Source organism: Neovison vison, chromosome 13 (assembly GCF_020171115.1).
Source record: "Neovison vison isolate M4711 chromosome 13, ASM_NN_V1, whole genome shotgun sequence".
Classification (NCBI taxonomy): domain Eukaryota; kingdom Metazoa; phylum Chordata; class Mammalia; order Carnivora; family Mustelidae; genus Neogale; species Neogale vison.
The window spans coordinates 114,305,584-114,327,893 of NC_058103.1; the positions used below are offsets into that span (position 1 = coordinate 114,305,584).

A 22,310-nucleotide genomic window follows, 5' to 3' on the forward strand; every position below is an offset into this window, starting at 1 on the left:
CCCGGCGCATTTTAAACGGGCCAATCAGCGCCCGCCCGCGGGGAAAAGGGCGGGGCCTCAGAGGAAGTGACGGCTCTGCCGGAAACGGTGCTGGTCTCCTAGGCGACTGCCTGGAGCGCGCAGTGTCCAGGATGCCGGGCTGCAGGGCTGAAACCGGGACCTCAGACGTAATAAAATCCAACCCCTTCCACTTTACCAGGAGGAAACTGAGGGTTTCTTTTCCTACAGCACAAGAAGGCCAATGGAAGGACAAGTCCAGGGTCGACTCCGAGGTCAAAGGTGTCTCCGGACGGCAGTGTCCTATTTTTGTCCTGTGCCCCGCATCTCTCCCTCCCTCCTTGGCCTCCACATCACCACATCATATTGGATTACGTTCTCTCCTTCACCTTTCCTGGGTCCTCCCTCTCAGGTTCCTCCAGCTCTTTCGTACAGATATACTGCGTTATGAAATTCTTAACAATGTTTGATCCTAGGGGCTGTTCAAAAGAAAACCACAGGCCCAAAATGGAGTCCCTCATGCTAGGTCGAGTCACCAAACTGGGCCCTGCTCTCTAACCTAACCTAGGTGCAGTTTCTTTCTCCCCCCAAAACGTAGTCTGAACCGGTCAGTCAGGAACTTTCCCGGCTCAGCGTGGGTGACGTCATCTCCATCTCCCCTCTCCCCCTGTCGCCGCCCCCCCCCAACCAAAAGTAGATGAGATGATCCTCAAAGACCCCCTGCCCTTCTCCCTGATGGAAGGTGACCTGGCCTGAAACAATTCTCTCTCTCCTTTCAGTAATGATTTCCTTTTCCCACCCTCCTTCCTACAAAAACCTTTGATTCTGTACAGCTCCGGGGAGCATCTCTCTGTTTGCTAGACAGGATGCTGCCGTTCACTTTAAAAACCCAAGCTGATCTTTTAAATTACTCAGTTGAATTTCTGTTTGACAGTATACAGAGATGAATAAAGTTTGGTCCTTGCCAGGACCAAAGTCCAGAACCACCCTTTAATCCAATGAACAGATTCTATCCCACATCGACTTTTGCCCCTAAACCCACGGCAATCAAATATGCCGCTAATCTGTGCTCTCAGGGGGCTCCACTCCCCTCTCCTCAACCAGCACCAGTTAAATGGACATGATTTCATATCCCTGGCCCATTTTGTTCTACATAAAGGTGTCTTTTCCTAATGACTTTATTGCTCTGTTTTTTATATATGAGTCTTTGAGCCATCAGAACTGTTATTAAATGGCAGTTGGGATTTGTGTTATTTAGGATTTAGGCGTGGCTGCTGGCTACTTCCCTCTTAGTTACCCTGCAGTCTGGCTTGGCCTCAGTCTCTCCATTGGAACTCTTCTCACTAAGACCATCACCTCCTTGATGCTAAACCAAATTGACCCTCCCCACCCCTATCTTACTGGACCTCTGGATAGCACTAAAAATATTTCTTCTTCCTCTTTAACTATGCCTTTTTTTTTTCCCTTCTAGCTCTCAAAGCCCCTCTTTCTCAGAATTCATTTATGAAGTGTATTGTTCATTTTTTGGCATTTCTTGTTTTGCTTTTTGTCCCTTCAATGTTGTAGCTTAGGGTTTTGACCTAGTTGCTAGCTGAGGCTTCTCCTCGGGCACTCCCAGTCACTCCCGTGGCTTCACACACCATTCGAATTTGTTCTTCTCAGCTGCAGACCCAGCTGCCATCCGGATTCTCCACATAGGTGTCCCACAGGCCCCTCATACCTACCTAATCTCTTCCCCTGAGCCTGCTACCCTTCAGCGGATGGTATCACCACCAAGTGGTATCACCACTGTCAGATGTATAATACTTCCAGTACCCCACAACTTTCTTTGCGCTGCCCCTTTGTGGCCAATCACCTTCCTCTACCCTCAGCCCTTGGCAACCACTTTTTTGACTTCCCTCCTTAGAGTTTCCTCTTCCCCAGAAGGCCTCCTCTCTAGCTGGGCAAAATGCTTTTGAGATTCACGCATGCATTGCACGTATTGGTAACATGTTCCCTTTTTACTGCTGAGTAGTAATCCTTTGTATGAATGCATGACAGTTTATCCATCCACCAGCTGATGGACAATTAGGTTCTGGTCCCCCCTTTGGCAATTATGATCTAATTATCTGTGTAAATGTCTTTAAGTAGGTAGGGATTTTCATTTATTTGGTGGGATTGCTGGTTTCATCATAAGTGTAAGTTTGACTTTATAAGAAACTGACAGACTGGGAGGGTCCTATGCAAATCACAGGGGAGAGGCTGACACTTCAGCCGATGGGAACCGTAATTAACTCAAATACCCAGCTATGCACGTCCAGTCCTGGGAACCGTATAACTACTAGTGACCAGAAACTGCCAAAGTCTAGAGTGTTTGAGAGAAGGTGGTACAACGAAGACAGGACGCCTGTGGCACTTCCAACACACAACTCTGGGCACTCTCTTTGGCGCCCAGCTGTTCACTCCCATCAGCTGTGGCAGCAGCATCTCACATCCAGTGGCCCCAGGACTCTTCCCAGGCCATTTGAAAATGAATGGCTGGATGTTAATGTTTTACAGACTCAAAAGATGATAAAATGAGCAAGCTTTGGGGTGGAGGCTTGTAAAATTGATACAAAAAGAAACAAATGATCTAAACCGTATTTCAAATGAATAACATACACATAAATGGGTCATAACTAACCCAAATGATTTAAACTATTGAGACCATATGCCCTCAGGCTCAAGACAACAAGCACCTAAAACATATATCGAATTCTAATTAGTAAGCTTTTTTGCAGACATGGGTTGGTAATTCTGAAATTACATTCTGTACATTCAAAGATTGAGCAAATAATACATTGTGGATAATGGGAGCCACGTTTCTCACTGCCGGAGAAGAGAGTTATATAAATTGCAAAAGGGGGAAGGATGAAATATCTGAAAAGTCTCTTTTATTTTTTTTTTTAAGATTTTATTTATTTGACAGAGAGATCACAAGTAGGCAAAGAGGGAGAGAAAGAGAGAGAGGGAGGAGGAAGCAGACTCCCTGCCTAGCAGAGAGCCCAATGTGGGACTCGATCCCACAACCCTGAGATTATGACCTGAGCTGAAGGCAGAGGCTTAACCCAGTGAGCCACCCAGGCAGCCCCTCTTTTCCTTTTTTTTAAGATTTTATTTTTAAGTAATCTCTACCCCCAACATGGGGCTCGAACCTACAACCCCAACATCAAGAACTGTGCTCTACCCACTGAGCCAGCCAGACGCCCCAATACCTGGGAATTCTTCATACTATTTGGGAACATTTTTCCAAATGTGAACCAAAAAAATGGAGTGTTTCTTAAACTCCCTTATATTAAAAATCACTTGGGGCTTTTGGTTAAAATTTAAAACTCCAGGACTGCTTTTCCCTCCCAAGGTTTTCTGCATCTGTCCATTCGGGCCTGAAAATGTGCATTTTACAACATCAAACACATTTTCAAGAGGCTGGATTAAATTATATTTAAATTATCCACTGATCCACGCTCTACTGGAGGCCAGAATTAAGCCAATTCTAGAAATCTTTTGCCCCAAGTGAAGAGAATGGGTGTGGCATCTCTCTCTTTGTCTGAAATACATGTATTACAGAGTCGAAGCATTCATACAAATACCAAGAGGCCAGAGGAAAACCCCTTGCACAATCTCCTGGGGAGAATATCCAGGAGAAATTCCAGAATTCTTTGAAAGTCAAGTGATCCATACATTTTCTAGAGTTAATACGTTTCAGGGATGAGTGGCTTGATTTCCTTCCTTCCAACAGGACAAGTGCCTCCTGGTCTTGGGGCCTTTGCATATATGCCACATCAACCCAAAACACCAGCCCCACAACATGCTGGCAAAGTGGGTCCTTTTTTACCCATCAAAGCTCTCCTCAGATGTCAGCTTCTCTGAGTGGCCATCCAATCTCCCCTGCCCTGTGCCTCCCACCTCCATTTCTCCACCAGGCTTATTTCCTTTAGCGTACTCACCACTATCTGAACTCATCCCTTTCCCACTGACCATCAGCACATTTCCTCCACACAAGTGAGGTGGGTTTTCCTCAAGTCTCTATCCTCAGCCCCTAAAACATCGATATATATATATATATATATATATATATATATATATGGCACATAAAAAATATCCACAGAATGATTTAACAATGCACACGTGTGTAGCAATCTCTTTCTTACAACAAACATGTTTGCCATGTGATAGGTGAAATGTAACCAAATCAAGGGGGAAATAGACCTTTATGGTAACAAATTTTGTTTTCTTTCTCCCACACAGTTTAAGAAAACTAGACATTGCTGTAAGTTGGAAGAACATCTGAGTTTAGAAATGGGTCTTAGGGGACACCTGGGTGGCTCAGTTGGTTAAGCAGCTGCCTTCGGCTCAGGTCGTGATCCCAGTGTCCTGGGATCGAGTCCCACATCGGGCTCCTTGCTCGGCAGGGAGCCTGCTTCTCCCTCTGCCTCTGCCTGCCTCTCTGTCTGCCTGTGCTCGCTCGCTCTCTCTCTCTCTCTCTGACAAATAAATAAAATCTTTAAAAAAAAAGAAAAAGAAATGGGTCTTAGCCTTTTCGTCCATGATGGATTTGTTGGCTAGAAAATCAGAGGCTGGCATTCAACTAATAAGTTATAAAGTGTCATCATACAGTGTTAATAGGTGTTTCATATAGTGCTGTGGCCAAAACAAATTTGGGACACAATAGAGCCACACAAAGGGTTTGTCCAACACATGTGACCACTCCGTACTCCTCTGCCTTGCCTTCCTTAGAACTTCTCACATGAGCTGGGTTCCACAACAAGCACTTTGAGAAAGACTGCTGTAGACCAAATATTCGGACCACTTTGTACTCAAATGATTTCTAAAACTTCCCACTTCTCATTCTAATCCACAGTGACAAATTCGCTTCTCTCTAAAAACTGAGCAATGGGAAGTGAAAGTCTTAAGATGAGCAGAGGAAGGTGAAGTTGACTACGTGGCCTCATTCACATACATTCAGGTTTCATTGCAACTGTGGCCTCTAAGAAATTTGGGGGTAGCGTTTCTCAAGCAGGGGGAGGAAGAAGAGGGACATCCCACTGGGAGTCTGTTACCCCTTTTGAGGCAGTGCCATGGCAAGCAGTTACTACCAATGAAGTGTGGTGTATCTCAGGGGCGAATTGAGACACTCAAAAAACTCAAAGAAGCGCCACTGAGAAGCGCTACATGAAAAGACACCTTCCCAGTGAGGTCTTCAGCTCATCCAACGCCAGCCTTTTTGACTTTCTGGCATGGCTTAAGCAAAACTCTAGCCCCAGTACTCTTAATACCTAAGGGTAATTAATGTATGTGAACACAGTTCCCACATCTAGAAGCTTCCAAATCAGCATATTGAAAACTGTTCTCAAATTTTAACTTGTAACACTGTCCAAAAGTATACCATGGGACTAAGTTTACCAAACATCTAAAAACATTATGAATCACGGCTCCTATTTTGTGGATCTAACATTTCTTTTTCCATTGTGAAGTGCGGCAGAAAAGCCACATAACCCAAAATTAAATAATTTAAACATCCTTCAAATGAATTACCTATTGTCTTTTAATTATTTCTGAGCTAAACAAAGAACATTATTTTACTCTTTTTAAGAGATATTAAAAAACTTCATGTCTTTGGCATTACTAGAATAGGTATTTAAACTTTGCACTTCTCAGCATAAAATTGCAGTCACAGCAAATTGAAATGGGAGCCCACAGACCCTGCTGGGGTAAAATTCCACTAACTAATGTTGCCAAAAACTAAATTTTGTCACGAAGCTGGCAATTAATGTACCAAAAATTTACCAGCCCATATAATGCTATCAGTCTACCTTCCCCAGAGGAAATAAACACATAATAAAACTAATGAAATCATATTTCTTGACCACTCTCATCCAATATAAATTTTTACTTGTCCTTAGAGGATAGGACAACGAACTATTCACAAGGCCGTTTGAGTTTCTGGGCCTGTTAACCATAGAGGAGTATTCTAAGATGCGGGGGGCGGGGTGTTCCTAAGTCAGCAAAGAAGATCCTGCTTTGTGATGGACAGCCCCTTAAGTCATTAGCAAGTGCAGACCAGGGGTTGATGGGCCTCTGTTAAAAACTGGTTTGCATCAGCATTTCTGTACTCTCCAAAAACATCATGAAATACTAAAATTTAACTCCTGATGCAAAAGATGAGAAATTTCTCAGTCTCATGCAGAGTAGAAAGCAAGGGGCTACATCCTTAGTTGGTAGGTCATTGAAAATTCGGTCAATCACAGCAAGCTGATAGGCCCAGTGCCTTCTGGAATTCGTGAGGAAAGCATCTCTTCAAGTTTGGCCTGGGGCCCTTCTACATTAGAATCACCTGGGTACTTGCTCAGATTCAGGGCAAATCTCCTCTAAAAGACCTACATTTTATACGACAAATGCAGAATCTCCTGACGCTGCCTGGAAATCTGCATTTGTCACAAACCCGCCAAGTGTTTCTGATTCATGGTAAAGCTTGAGAATCACTACAGTTGACCAACCCCTTAACAAGGTCTTAGCATCCCCTGCACATGAACTCTAACATCTGCAACATGTTTAAAAGGTTGAAGTGACATCAAATGTACAACATCCCCAAGTATCGTGATGTCATTTAAAAGGTTTAAAAGGTGACAGATGAACCCAGCCAACTGGGCTTAAGTCAGCCAACTCCTGCACACAACACATTTGACCCATACCACACAATACGGTGCAGCATCAAACTGGCTACAAGAAAACAGGAAAAAAAAAACAAAACACAACATGGACACCCAACCATGTGGGTGTTCCCATGACACGAGAATCGGCACTATAAGGCAGAACGGACTTGTGGGAAAAAGGACTCTTTTCTATTAATTCCCTTCACTAGGTGGGGAAAGGAAGAAGACCCTTCCCCAAATTAGGTCTCTCCCTTCTGGAATGCTTCGCCTGTCCCCAGAGCTCCCACAGACCCAGCTTCCTTTGATTCAGGTTCCTTACACTGATCTTTCTGGCTCATTCTCCCACTGTGGAGCTCTTGGGAGAGGCTGAAGCCAGTTCCATTTGCAAAGGGTAATACTACAAGGGTCGTGAAGCTTCATTCAAGTGTTTAACAGTCGAACTACAAGGGCAGCATGTTTCATCTAACTGTTTAAATAAGATTGAAAAACCCATTTTAAATAAATTTAAAACTTAATGAAATATTAAGAATCTGCCCAAATAAGGACTTACTTGAACCCATCTTCCCCTTTTAAAATAATATAAAATCAGTGCACATCTAGAGAAATGTCCCCAGTTCAATACCTTATTGACAAGAACCCACTCAAAAATGCCAAGACATCAGCCACTGTAGCTATTTCAGACCGCTGGAAACTGGTTCCCTGTGGCTGGCTTAGGGCGGCCAGGATGGGGTAGCTTAAGGCTGACATCTGGCCTGAAAAGTTTACGATCTTTTTTTTTTTTTTTTATGTAATTCTGGTTTTATTTTTATATCTGGTTTTCTATAATTTATGTAATTCTGGTTTGGGAATCTGATATGGAACAGCTGAGAAATAAATTATGTTGCTGAGGCTGAAGACGAGGCACAGAAGGGTGGCTCCAGCTATCTCAGGGAAATACAGGGGCCTGGCGTGTGCCAGGAGCCATTCCTTCCTCAGAGAGTCTTATCCAGAAGGATGGCTTCCATCTGCATGTGAGTGGCCAGGATCACACACACAAAAGAGCTGGTGACTGTGACCTACGACAAACACAGAAAAGGCCACCAAGATCAGCAATGAAAAAGGAATGGCCTGTTGATTCTATACTGTGGCTTGTAGGCTCGACACATTATCCTGGGTGAAGGAAGCCAGGCACAAGAGACCATGTACTGTCGGGTACATCAGGTACAGGATTCCGTCTATATCAAATATCCAGAAAGGCAAATGCACAGACACGAGGTAGATTTGTGGTTGCTTCAGACCAGGTGTAGGAATCAGGACTAACAAGACACAGGCGTGAGGGATCTTACAGGGGCAAAGGTCATGTTCTAAAACTCATGTATGCGAATGGTTGTACAATTAGGTAAGTCTGCTGAAAGTATCATGGAATTGTATACTTGAAATTAGAGAATTCTTTGGTATGGAAAGTATGCCTCAATACATTTATTTTTAAAATGCAGTGTGAGGAAAAATTAAAAAGGCCATTGAGCAAAGCAAGTCCATGTTTCAAACACCTTATCCACCAGTCCTGTGTTTCATAGGAAGAGGTCTGGCCTCACGTTCTGCCAAAGTTCACCTCTGCAGGGCCAGCACTCCTCAGCTCCGATTCTGACTTCAGTGCCAAAGGAGAGGCCAACCAGACTTACAATGTGGGTCCCCTACCGCCGGTTAATCCCACACATGACTGGGGGTTCTTCCTCCCCATGACCTGCAGAACCCTGGCTGGCCGGCAGAGGGGGCAAGGGTGGGGGTGAGCAGGGACACGCTGAGTTGGTGCTGGTGAGGAAAGGAGTCCACTGCCCAGGGCCCAAGGACTGTGTGTGGGACAACCCTCCAAAACCAGAAGATGAGAAGACAGTACGTGTCATGGACTGACTTGCATCTCCCTCTCCCCAGTTCTGAAGGTCGAGGTCCCAACCTCAGGTATCTCAGAATATGGCCGTATTTGGGGATGGGATCTCTCAAGAGACAATTACATTAAAATGAGGTCACTAGATTGGACCCATGGCGATCTTCGAAGAAGAGGAGGTGGGGGCCTGGGCAGGCACATACACAGAGGAAAGACCACGTGAGGCGAGGCAGAGAAGAAAGTCATCTGCAAGCCAGGGAGAGAAGTCTCGGGAGAGCCCAACCCCACCCCGACCTTGGTCTCAGCCTCCTGGCCTCCAAAATCGTGAGAAAATGCATTTCTGTGGTATGAGCCCCAAGGTCTGTGACCCTTTGTTACGGCCATCCTAGCACCCAGATACAACACAAGAGTTCAAAAAGGATTCTTTCAGTAAAAAGAGAGAGAGAGAGAGGTCATACCTCCAGGTCTTACCCCAGAGTAAGTATTCAATAACTGGGTCCCGGTAAGGGAGTGGCCTGGGCACCTGCAGTCCAGAGCAGAAGCAGAGTCAGGAATGGGAGTGTGGCAGTGAAAGCCCTCTTGGGTGGGTGGTCCGTGAGCCCCTTAGGGCAGGAGCTGCCGGCCCCTCGGGCTGTGTCCGCTGGGGAAGAAGGTGTGCCGGGTTGAGCTCCCCCAGCCTTCCTCAGGCTATACTCAGGGCTGGTAGGATTGCCAAATCCATTTGGGATGCGGCAAAGTGCTTCTTGTCCAGCAGAGAGCCCTGCTCTCCAAGGACACACATCCAAGCAGAGAGAGGTGACAACTGAGCTCCAGAGACACAGACCCGTCTCCACCAGAGCAGGAGATCCAAAGACAGAAAACACCATGGGCACAGGATGTATCTGAGGTGTGACTGCGGCAAGAAAAGTGATCTCAAACAATAAGAGACTCTTAATCTCACTAAACAAACAGAGTGTTGCTGGGGGGAGGGGGTTAAGGGAGAGAGTGGTGGGGTTGTGGACATTGGGGAGGGTATGTGCTATGGTGAGTGCTGTGAAGTGTGTAAACCTGGCGATTCACAGATCTGTACCCCTGGGGCTAATAATACATTATATGTTAATAAAAAATAAAAAATTAAGAAAAAAACTTTTCAAACGTCTTTATATTAGATATCATAACTTTGGAAAAATAAAAGAATATGATCCTTGGAAAAAAAAAAAAGAAAAAATAAAAGTGATCTCAGCCCTCCCTCCAGCCCATCAGGATGTGCAAGATCTTTCTCTGAGCTGGCCTTTACCAGTCAGCACCTTGGCCCACACAGGAGAGGGAGGCCCACGTCTGGCAGACCCCATGAGTGCAAGACAGAAAACTTTCCAAACCCCTTGTTGGTGATCTGTCATTAACAATTGTCTGGCAAACGATCCTTCATAGGGGTGTCTTTCTGCTCTGCACCCCAAGGCCCAAGAGGTTAGGACTAAAGGCGAATCAATGAAACATTATTAAGAAACCAGGGCGTTGGCCAAACAAGGCCCAGGGAGACCTTGCCCGCAGCCCCCAGACTTGAGATACAACCCCTGCTTCATCTAGGTGGGGCTGGGAGGTGGACATGGCTCCTGCAGGCAGGTTCCGGTCCCATGGCCCTGTCTCCCTTCTTTTTGGGGGGAACCTGCCCTCCCAGCCTTTCGGTCTTTGCAATGCCTCCTGGTAGGAGAGAGTAAGTCAAAGAGGTGAAGGTCTTCTCAGAATCAATGAAGCAAATGTGGCCACATCTCAGGTGGGAGGAGATGGAAAATCACTGGGCAAAATGGGCTTGGGGAGAACCAAGCTCCCTGCCCACCATTCGAGGACTGGCTCTGACCCTTGGATGCCCATGACAGCCTATCTAAGGAACACTGGTCCCCAGGACTCATCAACCTCACCAGAAGTGGCACTCAAGGGTGCCTCGTCCAGCCAGTGCCCACCCCGCTTCCCTAGACAGGAAGGGAAGGCCCCTCCCCCACCACATCAGTTCTCTCACTGCCGTGAGCTCAGGTTCCCCTGGAGAGTCCCGCAGCCTGACACAGTGCTGGGCCCCCAGCCCCAAGCTTCTGGTGTTGGATGTCTGGGCGGGGGGGCCTGAGAATTTGCATGTTCCCAGATGATGCAGAAAATGACAGTCGGGGGGCCGTGCCTGAGAACCACTGCTCTCTACCAGGCCTCCCGGCTCCACTGCGCCCACCTGAATGAAACAGACACTCTCCCCTCCTTAGCACGGTTCCCGCCATCTGGTTGCCTCAGAGCCAACTGCACTGTCTGTCCTGTTCTTCTCCAGGGCTGTCCTCAGAGTCTGTTCAACAATGGGATTTCATGTTCTGGGTAAGAAAGGCACTCCTGGGGCCCCACAGCCCATAGGAGTGGCTCAGAATCCTAGACCCACCCTGCTCTACCCCACCCTCCCCTGCCATCTGCTGGCTGCATAAACCGGCCTCCAGTTCCGCTCCCCCTGGCCTGCTCCTAAACAAGCTCCTGAGGAATTCTGCTCTCCCTAACCCTGCTTCCCCTTCACACCGCACACACTGGCATCTGTCTCTGGGTTGGAGGACCCTGGGCCACAGCCCCCCTCCCCCACACTCACTGATGTAGTCGAAGCGACAGGGTGCCAGGTGCTCTGGCAGGTGTGCGGAGTAAAAGAGGCCAGAAGGGTCATGGCCATGTGCGTCTGGTGGTTCAAGATGGCTTTGTTCTGCACCCCCTCCCTAGGCAGCAGGAACAGCTGGGGGCAGTTAAGGAAGCAGGAGGTCTTGTGGGAGACCCTCTCCCTTCTCATGGCCTCAAGGCATCTCTGTGCACATGTGTGGACGCCGCCACAGGCCAAGGCCCTCATGCCTCAGGTCTGTGGCTTGGAAAGGGATGTCTCGGGGACTGGGGGAGCAGAATTCCCATCCTGACTGTGATCATCCGAGACCCAGGGCAACTGTATTTTCATCCTTCAAATGCTCATGAAGACTTTTGGGTTATTTAGGTACAGACGAAAAGGAAAGAAATGAAGGAAAAGAAAAACCCTAGCAGACCTATTGTTACTCTACTGTCTGGGGGTAAAAGGTAAGTCTAGTAAAAGTGGTCTATTCACCCGTGAACTCACCTCCTGCCAGTGCGTCGCCTTCTTTCATGTTCCTAATTACAGCTTCAAGGCCCAGAAACCCCTGGAAGGCCTTCTGAGTCATCAAAATGTACTAATTACGGCCATGATGCTGTGTAAGAGTTAAGCATCGTTTTTGTATTATCTTTGTGAAAAGCGACAGCAGCGGCCACTAACCTGGGGCACGGGGCCAGCCCCTTTCTTGCGTGATTTCATCAGCCCTGCCTCAACAATTACCATGAGGCGGACTCTAGCTTCCCATTTTGCCAATGAGGAAGCCAGGGCAGAGGATGACAAGCAAACCGCGAATGAGCAGGGACCTCGGGATCTGGATCCAGGCAGGCTGATTCCAGAACCTGTGTCCTCATCATTGTGATTCAGGATGAGACCTCCCTGCCCCACTGCCCACCGTCTGCCGCAGCCAGGCACCAGGAGCACACCGTGTCCGTAATGTGGACCTCTGTTGTGTGATTTGGTGGGGCGTGGGACCAGCCTGTTCTCTTTGCTCCGTTTTCCTGTTTTCTCTGTCCTCCGGGAAGGATCAGGGGAATCTCCCCCAGGTCCACACAGGTGGAGCCTGCTCTGACCCTCCCTGTTCTGTCCCTGCTTCAGGCATCAAACCCAGGCTGCCCTGGGAGAGGAAATCCACTCACTGGATGCAGGCCATGTTCCAGGCATGGCTGAGCCTTTCAGATCTGTGGATTAAATGAACCCTCTCCATCCCCTGTGCAGGAAGGGATGTTGGCCTCATTTACAGATGAGGAAACCGAGGCTCAGAGAGGTTATGTGGATTGCCTAAGGTCACACAGCCAGTGAGGAGTGAGGGACTGGGATTTGAAATCAGGTCCGTCTAATGTGAGAGTGTCTGGACTCTCCCCCTTCTTGTGCCCCTCCCAAACCGTCTTCCTGTTCTCTTACCTGTTCTCTGCCTAATCCCCATCTGTCCTAAGACCCCCATTCATACTTTTTCCTTTGCTACTAGTATGTTAATTGATGATAATACGTAATGGGTTTATTGGACACTTGTCACCGGCTAGCATTTTATATGTTCTCTCAAGAAATCGTTCCCACAGACTGATGGACTGAGGTGTTACTACCATGCCTATTTTACAGCTGAGAGAAATTGAGGCACAGAGACGGTACATAACTTGTCAAAGTCCTACAGTGAGTACATATTAGAGATCTGCCTCCAGAGGCAGCTCTCCTGGTCCCTCCACTAAACCCCAGGCTGCCTCCCCTTTGCAGCCCTCCATGATTACTTCTGAGCCCCAAGTCAGTGCTGGCCACTGAAGCATCGCCTGTGGTCTGTCACGACGTCTATGTTCCTTCTGTCTCCTAACTACTCTGTACCGCTAGTAAGGAAGTTCTCGACTCCCGTGTGCCTTGCAGTGACTAGCATGGTGCTCTGACCCCCAGGAGCTCAGGAAACGGCAGGGTCCCGGCAATGCCAATAGGCAGGGAAAAGACGGAGCCTGGCTCTTACCCTGTAGAAGATGGGGAGTCTGAGGTGTAGGGATTAGCAAAGGTGAGGACACGAAGCATCTTACAGAGCCTGGACTTCTGGATTTCAAGAAACCTAGACCAGGAAAGGAAAAGGGGGAAGAAATGGGAATGAAAACAATTTCAGTAAATGACACACGCGCATGCACATTATGCATAACCGAGGGCAAGTCATCAACAGAAAGAAGGCAAGTATCTCGGGCAACCTTCTGGCCTCGCTTACTTCTCCTGCCCCGATGGCTGCTTGTGGAAAGGCCTCAGGGGAAACCATCTCCTGGGGCTGCCTCATGAGAAGCAATGGTGTCCAAAGAAGCCAGGAAGGAGGTACTGGCCTGGGAAAGCCCTTCAAGAGGCAAGTTATCTAAATGCCAAAGAGTCTTTTCGAAGTCTAGTAACAACAGGACAGGGAGACATGTGGGGCGTGAGCGGCCCCCAGGCACAGGCCCCGGGGCAAGCACATCTGGGAAAGCCGAGATGTCTGACTAGTCAGAGCTGCCCAGGTGACCTCTGTGCAGAAGCCCTTGCTTCAGGGAAGTGTTGAATGACTTGAAGATGTTCTGGAATCCTTAGTGCCGCACCCAGGGACACTGGCCTAGGGAAACTGAGTAAATGTGGCCTTTCCTCCTCCACTTCATCAACCCTCCTCCAGCCCAAAGATGAAGCAAACCTTAAAATGAGTGGTGCTGACTGTGGTAGAGAGGCCAGGTCTCCCAGACGGAGGCTGACAGGGCCCCAGATGGAGGCTGACAGGGCCTCAGCTGGCTTGGGCCCCGCCGGGGTGGGGCCAGCAGCCCAGATGGCAGGCTGGGTACCAGGAGGACAGGAGAGGAGCAGGGAGATCTCCGCACAGCCCTGCACTGGGCTCAGGTTAGAGGTGCTCAGGCCCCAGGCCACGGGACGGGGCAGGTCCCTGCTTCAATACCACAGTGTAGCTGGGTCCTCTCTCTGTGCCCACAGGGGTCCCCACAAAGGTGGTGTGCAGAGTCAGGGTGCCAAGACTGGTGGGATGGCTGCCCTGGGGTAGTGAGTCAGACAAGGGAGGCCCTTCCTGACAGTCCTGCCCCTCAGCACACTCTCCAGCGGGGATGGAATCCGTGTCCCACCATCGCTCCCCTACCTTGTTCCCCAGACACCCTGTCCCAGCCCACAGCCTGCCCTTTTCCCCACCAAACACAGCCTGAGGCTCCACACAGCCCAGGCCCTTGGTCCCTGGTCAGGTCACTCCTGTCCCCACTGCCAGTGCAGTCACCTGACTACAAAGCCCTCTGCTCCCCATGTCCTTTGGTGTGGGACGGTGCAGAGACTCCCATATCCGCCCCCTGAGCCATCAGGGGACTCTCATGTGCCCCAGGCTGATATGTTTGTCCAGCCCTCAGGGAAGCCAAGCCTGAGGATCCCTGCTCCAGAGTAAGAGGCAGCTGCCGTGGGCCCCGGGGAAGCCCCACAGACTCCAGGGATAAGCTCCAACTTTCAAGCATATGTGTGCGTGTCTCTCCTCTCCTGACCCCATACTAAGTCAGAAAAACACACACAGGAATGGGGTAGAGAAGCAAGAGAAACTGAAGAAAAAGGAGGAAGAGAAATAAGGGATCTCAACTTATCATCCTCCCAAAGGAGACCTTCCCCCCGGCCTTGGAGTAAACCACCAGCCCTGGGAGAGGTGAGGCCACACCAGGCCATGATGCATAGGCAGTGTCTGACCTGGACAGCCCGGGTTCGAGCCCTGCCTCAGTCCTCCGTGATCATACCTACCCCAGGTTAGGTAACCTCTTTGTACCCCGAAGTCCTCGCATGTAACACAGGGACCACAAATGTCCCCCCTCACGGGCTTGTTGCAAGGATTTGATAATCCATACTTGCAAGGAATTGCTCACATCACAGAGGACCACTCCGTAAACGGCAGCTTTTAATAAAAGCTGTGTAGTGGGGTTCATTCTCTCCCCATTCCCGCCTTAGAGCTATGCTGTGCCAGGGAACAGGAACAGGAGGGAACAGACGGGTTTTGAGAGACTTGCCTAAAGTCAGATGAGCTGATAAGAGGAGCTAGAATTTAAACCCAGCATGGTCTGGTTTCCGAGTTTCACACCCCCACCCCTCCTGCAGGCTGAGCCAGCCTCGGACCACTACCCAGCCTTCATCCTTGCCCATACCCGTGCTGCCCCAGGGAGCAAATGGGACACGCTCCCGTTGCCCCCCACAGCCAGAGCCTGTCCCAACAGCCTTCACAGCCTACCCTAGCCAACCCACTCCAACCACAAGCCCGCTCCCCCTTCTCCCAGGCATGGTCACCATCTATCCTTTCTGGGCTCTAAGGGGCTCGCTACGAAAGCACACTCTTTCTGTGACCACTTACACAGGCAGAAAGCTGGCTCTGGCTGGTGAGGGCCAAACCAATCCCCAAACCATGGATTTCCTGTGACTTGAGACAACATTTCCCCCGGCGTGATAAAGTGCTTCCCCAGGGGCAAACAAACCAGCTTCTCCATCTGCAGAGCCGAGTCTACAGGGGGGGGAAAAAAAAAAGGAGAAAAAGCAGGACTGAAGAGAGACAGCAAGAGAAAAGTAAAAGGCAGAAGCGCCCCGCAGTCAGAGACTCCCTCTACAAAGGGTGCAATTCCACAGTTAGCCACATGATGTCGCCCCAGCCAGAGATTCCGGGAAGGAGAGGCAGGAGCCATAGAATCCTCCAAAGAAAGCACTGGTTGCCCCCCTCCCCTCCAGTCTCCAAAGCCCAGCCTGGTAAGCCCGTTCGTGCAAAGCCCAGTGAAGAGACAAGTTTACAGGAAGTCAGGCCTCATCTGGCGAGAGCCAGGTTGGCAGGAAGCCCTGGATTTTGGCAGAAGCTTCCACCATCCACCAGGAGAGAGTCTGTTCTAGAAGCTGATAAATCTTGTTGCAACAAAGCTGGCAGGAGGTGCAAGCAAATTCTGGAACCAGTGCTTGACCAGTGGGCCTTTGGAAATATTCTGTCGCAAAGGTGTGTGTGTGGGGGGGTGCGTTTATGGCTGTTTTATTGTGTGGGTGACATCGCAGGAACACGGACATTTCCTCATGCTGGCCCCTGGGTCTAGTAGCACGTTTTCATCTGGCTGAGCCCTCAGAACCCCTGACCGCCCGTGAGCCTCCTGCTCTTGCCTCCAGCTCTGACCTCCGAACCACCTCCCTGGTCTGTGGCGGGGTGGGGGGTGGGGGGGGTCGTAGCTCCACCCACCATCCCCGACATGGCTCTCATGGCACAGCCCACTTTCCACCAGGGATGAAGTCATCTCTCTTCCTCACAGCACTGACCACAGGGCATTTCACCGGGCAACTATTTGTCAAAACAAAACAACATGTGGATGCCCTGGATGAGTGAATAAAGAGCCTACGAGGACTTGTGATGGACAGCAAACTCTGGGTGACTGATGTCCCTAATGGAGTGAGAATGCCTTGCTGGGCTTCTGGGTGTCCAGCGGGATGAGCAGGCCAGGTCTCTGTCACCCCATCTTGCTCTGAGAACCACAGAGAGGTCATGTGTTCCCTCATCTCCCTTCCCAAAAGCTACAGAAGCAGCAGGCGGGTTTCTGGAACATTCATTTGAACTAGATTCAAGGGAGTCCACAGTGCTCTATGTGGAGACTGACCTCAAGGACAGGTGGTATAATGGAAGGAACGCCACTTAGACCATGATATTCTAGTAAGCACGTGAATAAAAATCACCCAGGACGTCTGAGGTCTGCTTCTTGCTCAGGGAAGGAGATGGCGGTTCTCTGGCACTCCTGGCCACACCATGGATTGATGGAGCCTGGGGCAGAAGGAGGGTGGGTTTATGGGAGGAGGAAGATGAGGAGTGAAATCTTGTAAAAGATTCTGAAGCCCTAGCATGATAGGACACCCAGAGACATCTCAGATGTCCTTGTTTAAGGTGAAGCCAGAAGTCCATGAAATCCAGGACCCCACGGGGCCCTGGCCCTTCTCTCCACCTGCTTCTCCTCAAGTGAATAGGGGCTGAGTCTGTCTTGGTCCAGGAGCCAGCTTTCTCGCTCCTCCAACACTGAAGACGAAAAAGGGAATGAAAACAAGAAAGGGAAGAGGACCAGGCGAGAAGGGACACCAAAGGGCCCTCTGATAGGATATCCCACTCTGCCTCTCGCCCCCTTCCTCGGCATCTATTCCAGCACAGGCCCCCCACACCAGCAGCCATGGACACACCTGGAAGCACCTCTTGGCATGGCCCTCCTGCAGAGATCACTGTCTTTCACCAGCACAGGACTAGGCCACGGCAGGGCACACGAGGCACGTCAAATCCCAGCCACTGTCAGAGACCCTCTCTAGCCACTCTTCTCCTTCCAGCTGTGCAGCTCCAGAAACTCTGAAGCCCCCTGCTGCTGCCCAGGGCCGTCTTCTCCGGCCCCCTCCCCCTGTGCAGGGTGTGTGCTCTGTCCCAACGGCCCATTCCTCCTCTCCAGCTCGGGTGTTCAACCTCCCTCAATACTCTGTCCCAGTACTGTTCTGCAGAACTTTGTGTATCAAAGCAGGTGTCATTTTGTATTACCATTATTTGCATATATTACATTCTGTACCACTGTACTCTCTATGCCATTTCGTCTGGCCCTTAGAGAAAATGATGACTCCATCTGGGCTTTTGGGGGGTCTGCAGTTGGCTTTGACTACCACACTGGGTGCTCACTCAGGACAAGGGCTGTGCCTCACTCCTCCTGCTATTCCCAGATCTTAATATGATGCCTGGAGTATGGTAGGCATTTAAGGAATGTTGAGTGAGTGGTTGGTTAGTTGGTTGGTTGACTGGTTGGCTGGCTGGTTGTTTGGTTGGTTGGATGGATGGATGGATGAATAGGTGGATGGATGGGTGGATGGATGGGTGGATGGATGGGTGGATGGATGGGTGGATGTGTGGATGGGTGGTTGAGTAGATGGATGGATGAGTGGATAGGAAGGTGGATGAATGGATGGATGTTGGGGTCGGGTGGGTAGATGGGTGGATAGATGGCTGGTTGGGTGGAAGGATGGGTGAATGGGTGGGTAGATGGATGGATAGGTGGTGGTTAGGAAGGGGGATGGTGAACGAGAAGGTGGGTGGATGAATGGTTGGATACTAGAAAGCAACAGATGTGTCCCATAAATAAACAGAAATAATCCATTTCATTGACAAGGGAGAACCCTCCAAACACAGGCATCAAGAGATTCCTGGCCAGCCTGTTCTGCCAAGTAATTGTGTCCAAAGGTAACAGGCATACCACATCCAGAAGACCCATTTATTATTAACAACGAGGATGGACTTCTGGCCAGAAGAAAACCATCCATCCAGATGGCTAATAGATGATTCAGGAAGCTTTAAGGGAAAAAAAAAAAAAAGGCAGCTCAGCTAACTTGCACTGAGTATTCCTAGGAAAGCAGTCCTAGATTATGAACCCTAGGACTGTCTCATGGAGCCTTCCATGCCTCCTCAGCCCACAGTGCTCACCTCTCTCCAATCCCAAATTCCAAAGAGCTGAGCTACACAGCCAACAGGAGCTAACCAGGCAGGATCAGGACTCCTCCAGGGACCAGAGCTAGGTGTGTCCACACATCTGGGCCCCACACCTCCAGGCCACGCTTCATCTCTCCTGGACTGTTGCTGACATCCAGGTTACTTTTATATGTGTGTCATGCCTTGTCTCACCCCAGACAGGGCCCAATCCCCTCCTCCCCATCATCTGTGCACCCTTCGAAGCTCCAGCCTGGCACAGAGGCTGCACTCCAGAGCGAGTTTCTACTCGATAGGCGTCCTTGATGAAGTGGGGAGAAGGCAAGAGTAACCTGGTCCAGAGGGGCAGACCCCTTGTCCACACAGCTGTAGGGGGGCTCTGCATTTCCAGAGACAGAGAAGAGAGTTCAGCTCCCATTCCCTCCCCAGGCTTGTTTTTGTGGGAGAATAAACCTTCATTGACCTGGGTCTAGAAATGAGATGCCCTCCCACGCAAAGCAACTCCATGCTCCCAACCGGTCTCAAGACAGGCAAGTGGAGACCAGCTGGGGCAAGTGTTCTTGAAGCTCTTTAAGAATCTCTATTCTTGGGGGCACCTGGGTGGCTCAGTGGGTTAAGCCGCTGCCTTCGGCTCAGGTCGTGGTCGCAGGGTCCTGGGATCGAGTCCCGCGTCGGGCTCTCTGCTCGGCAGGGAGCCTGCTTCCCTCTCTCTCTCTGCCTGCCTCTCCATCTATTTGTGATTTCTCTCTGTCAAATAAATACATAAAATCTTTAAATAAATAAATAAATAAACAATCTCTATTCTTCCATTTTTTACAGAAAACCAGCTTGTCCAGTTTGTGAAACCTGCCTGCCTTCGGTCTCACGACACCCAAGTGTCACCCGAGGAAAGGGAGAGCCACAGTCATTACAGATAAGATACAGAAGCTTCCCTCTCCCTCCTTTTCCTCCTGGGGCGAGGGGGACAGTGGTTCAATGGGAGCCTCCGCCCGGCTCCCTGGAACTGACAACGGGGTTAGGGGATTGGATGCAACCTGTCAGCCTCCCATGAACCCTTTCCTAAGCCACCCCCGAGAGCCCCCAGCCTGGCCAGCACCCAGCACCCCGGCCCCATCCAGACAGGGCTGTCCCCCCAATACTACCATTGGAAGAGGTTCCCTAAATCATTTAGGGAAGCAGAAATGTGGGCAGTTGGCTTTTACAAGAGCTTAGTAAACTAGAGTCAGTAGCCCCCAAGCAACATCTCTGATTCTCACACTCCAATGAGCTTTCTTGAGTGGGAGGGAGAAACCAGAGGGAATGAGAGCCAGCCATGTGCGTGAGACTCACAGCCACGGGGCTTTCCCGGGGACATGATGGACACCTGAATGTCATCGGCCAGCGAGTGCATGTGTCTAGACATGGGCCTGCTCGGTCACCGCCAGCAGACTGCCCACTGATGGGGCACCGCCTCTGGGCCAGGCATGTGGGGCACGTTCTCGGCAACTCTTACATCCGTCTCACAAGGTAGGTAGGTGTGTGTGCCCCATTTTATAGATGAGCAAACTGAGGTTCAAGAAGGCTAAACAAGTGACCCGCCCTGCAATCGGTCTAGCTTCATCATTCATAGGGCCCAGGCTGGAAGGAAAGTGCGGGACCTCTTGTTCAAAATCATTACACATTTCAAGACAGTGACAGCAGAACGTTAAGCCAAGTGTGGAGTCCCTCAGACGCCCCAGATGGCTGCCTGGGAAGCGGGGCTGGAGCTGAGCCCCAGGTTTCTGAGCGTCCCTTCCCTGGAGCATCCCCCACCACCCGTCTGAGGCCCATCGGCCGAGTACCCGGAGCAGCAGGAGAGGCCAGTGCGGAGGACGGTGTTCAGCACGGCCAAGGGCACATAGTAGTCATAGAAGGTGGTGCACACCATCACGTCTGGGAGGGAATAGGCCGACTATGTGATGGCTAAGCCTGGAGAGGAAAAAACCAGCCTTGTGCTGGCAGCTAGGGGGAGTATGGATGTGCGTGCTGGGGGTGGTGGGGAGGGATGGGAGGGACAGTCTCAGTCACAGGGCTGGACGCAGCATGGAGCCTGGGTTAGTGGTAGACAAGGATGGGCTTGGGAGAGCCTGGTCCAGATGTGTTGGGGCATGGCGTGCGGTCACCCTGATGCCGGCCTGCACGACAGCAGAGGCCCGAGGCCAGATTCTGAGCTTGCCTGCTGCCAGACGGCCAGCAGAGCGGGGAGCCGGCAGAAGAGAAGGAGAACGTGCCCACTAGGCAGGAGGAGAAGCAGGAGTGATGTGATGGCAACCAGAGAAAGGGAGGTGGTTCGGGGAGCACGGAGGGGTGGGAGGTGACATGGTAAGCCTGTGTGTGTCTGTGTGTGTGTGTGTGTGCATGCACATCTGTGTGCGCATGTGTGTGTGTGTGTGTGTGTGTGAGAGAGAGAGAGAGTTGTGAAGGGAGGGAGGGGAGGAAACAGGATGGAGACATGATCCTCACAGATACCCTCTTGGACAAGGGAAGACAAGGCCTTTGCTTTCACACCTGAACAGGAGCAGGAGCAGGAGGGAGAAGAGACCAGAGCAGGGATACTTGAGGACAGATGGATGCCCACCAGCTGCGGAGAGAAGCAGAGCCAGAAGGAAGGGGGCCCCATAGTCGGCAGAAAAACATGAGGAGGCTCAAGGGTCAACACCCAACCTCGCCTGCTTTGGGTCCACCTCTCGGCTCCCGTGGCACTTTGAGCACATGGCTAACTCATCGAAACCTCTCGACAAGCGGGGTTCGTGACACCCCCTTCTCTGCCAGGCAGGAAAGAGACCCACCCTGACGGGCGAGCTGCTCCCCGGCCTATGACGGCAAACGGTTAAGGTTTTGGAGATCCCACAAGTGACTGTTAAACCCCGCCAGCACAGCTCTGGACAAGTTTCCCACAAAACACGCGTCAGGAACCTGGAGGAGGCACAGACATTCCCGTGATTCTTCTGCAAGCCCATCGAGGCCTTCTGGTGGACTCCGCTCAGGACTCCGCCTGCCGCCCAGGAGGAAACTGTGCCACTGGGAGCTGCGGGAAACACTCAGAGCAGAGAAACCCCCGCACACCCACCTCAGGCCACCCTCACATTCAGCGCCCCCTTCTACCAAAAGAAGCCGGAGCCTGAGGCTCAGGCTCACACCCTAACTCAGCTCTGCCTGCGCACCCCCCACCCAAGCTCGCCTCTGCCGGGGGCCACCCGGAGCCCTGTGGGCGGCTTGCTGTCTCCCATGCCTGCAACACGCACTTAGTGAGAAAGCCATCTCAGCACGAGGTCGACGTGGGGCCCGAATCACTGCCTAATGCCGGCCAATTCTCACGAGCTTTCTGCCCAAATCCATGTTGATTTGGGCAGAAAGCTCGTGAGAATTGGCCAGAAAGCCCTGGCGAACTCACTTCCGGCGGCGGGGGGAGTCGCCTGGGCCCAGACTGGGGTCCCGAGTGGTGTCGCCCGAAGCCCACAGGAAAGCCCTCTAAACACTGGTTGCTCACATGGCCCCTGTCTCCTCTGAATGCTGGCTAACCCCGCCCTCTACTCAGCCCCCTAGGGAACCTGCTTGAGCAGAGACAGGTAGGTCCTCCCACGCCCCTAGGCCCGCACCCTAACCCTGGGCTGGGTTCTCATACTTCCATCTATAGAGTCTTGGCCCTGAAGCCCCCCCCCCAGACTGAGAACCCCGAGCCATACCCCAGGGGAC

The 22,310-nt window shown here is 50.8% G+C and overlaps 1 pseudogene; it reads right to left on the reverse strand.

Annotated features, from left to right (window-relative positions):
* Nucleotides 1-7,485: 7,485 nt before the first annotated feature.
* Nucleotides 7,486-21,574, reverse strand: LOC122894663 (annotated as a pseudogene).
* Nucleotides 21,575-22,310: the final 736 nt, after the last annotated feature.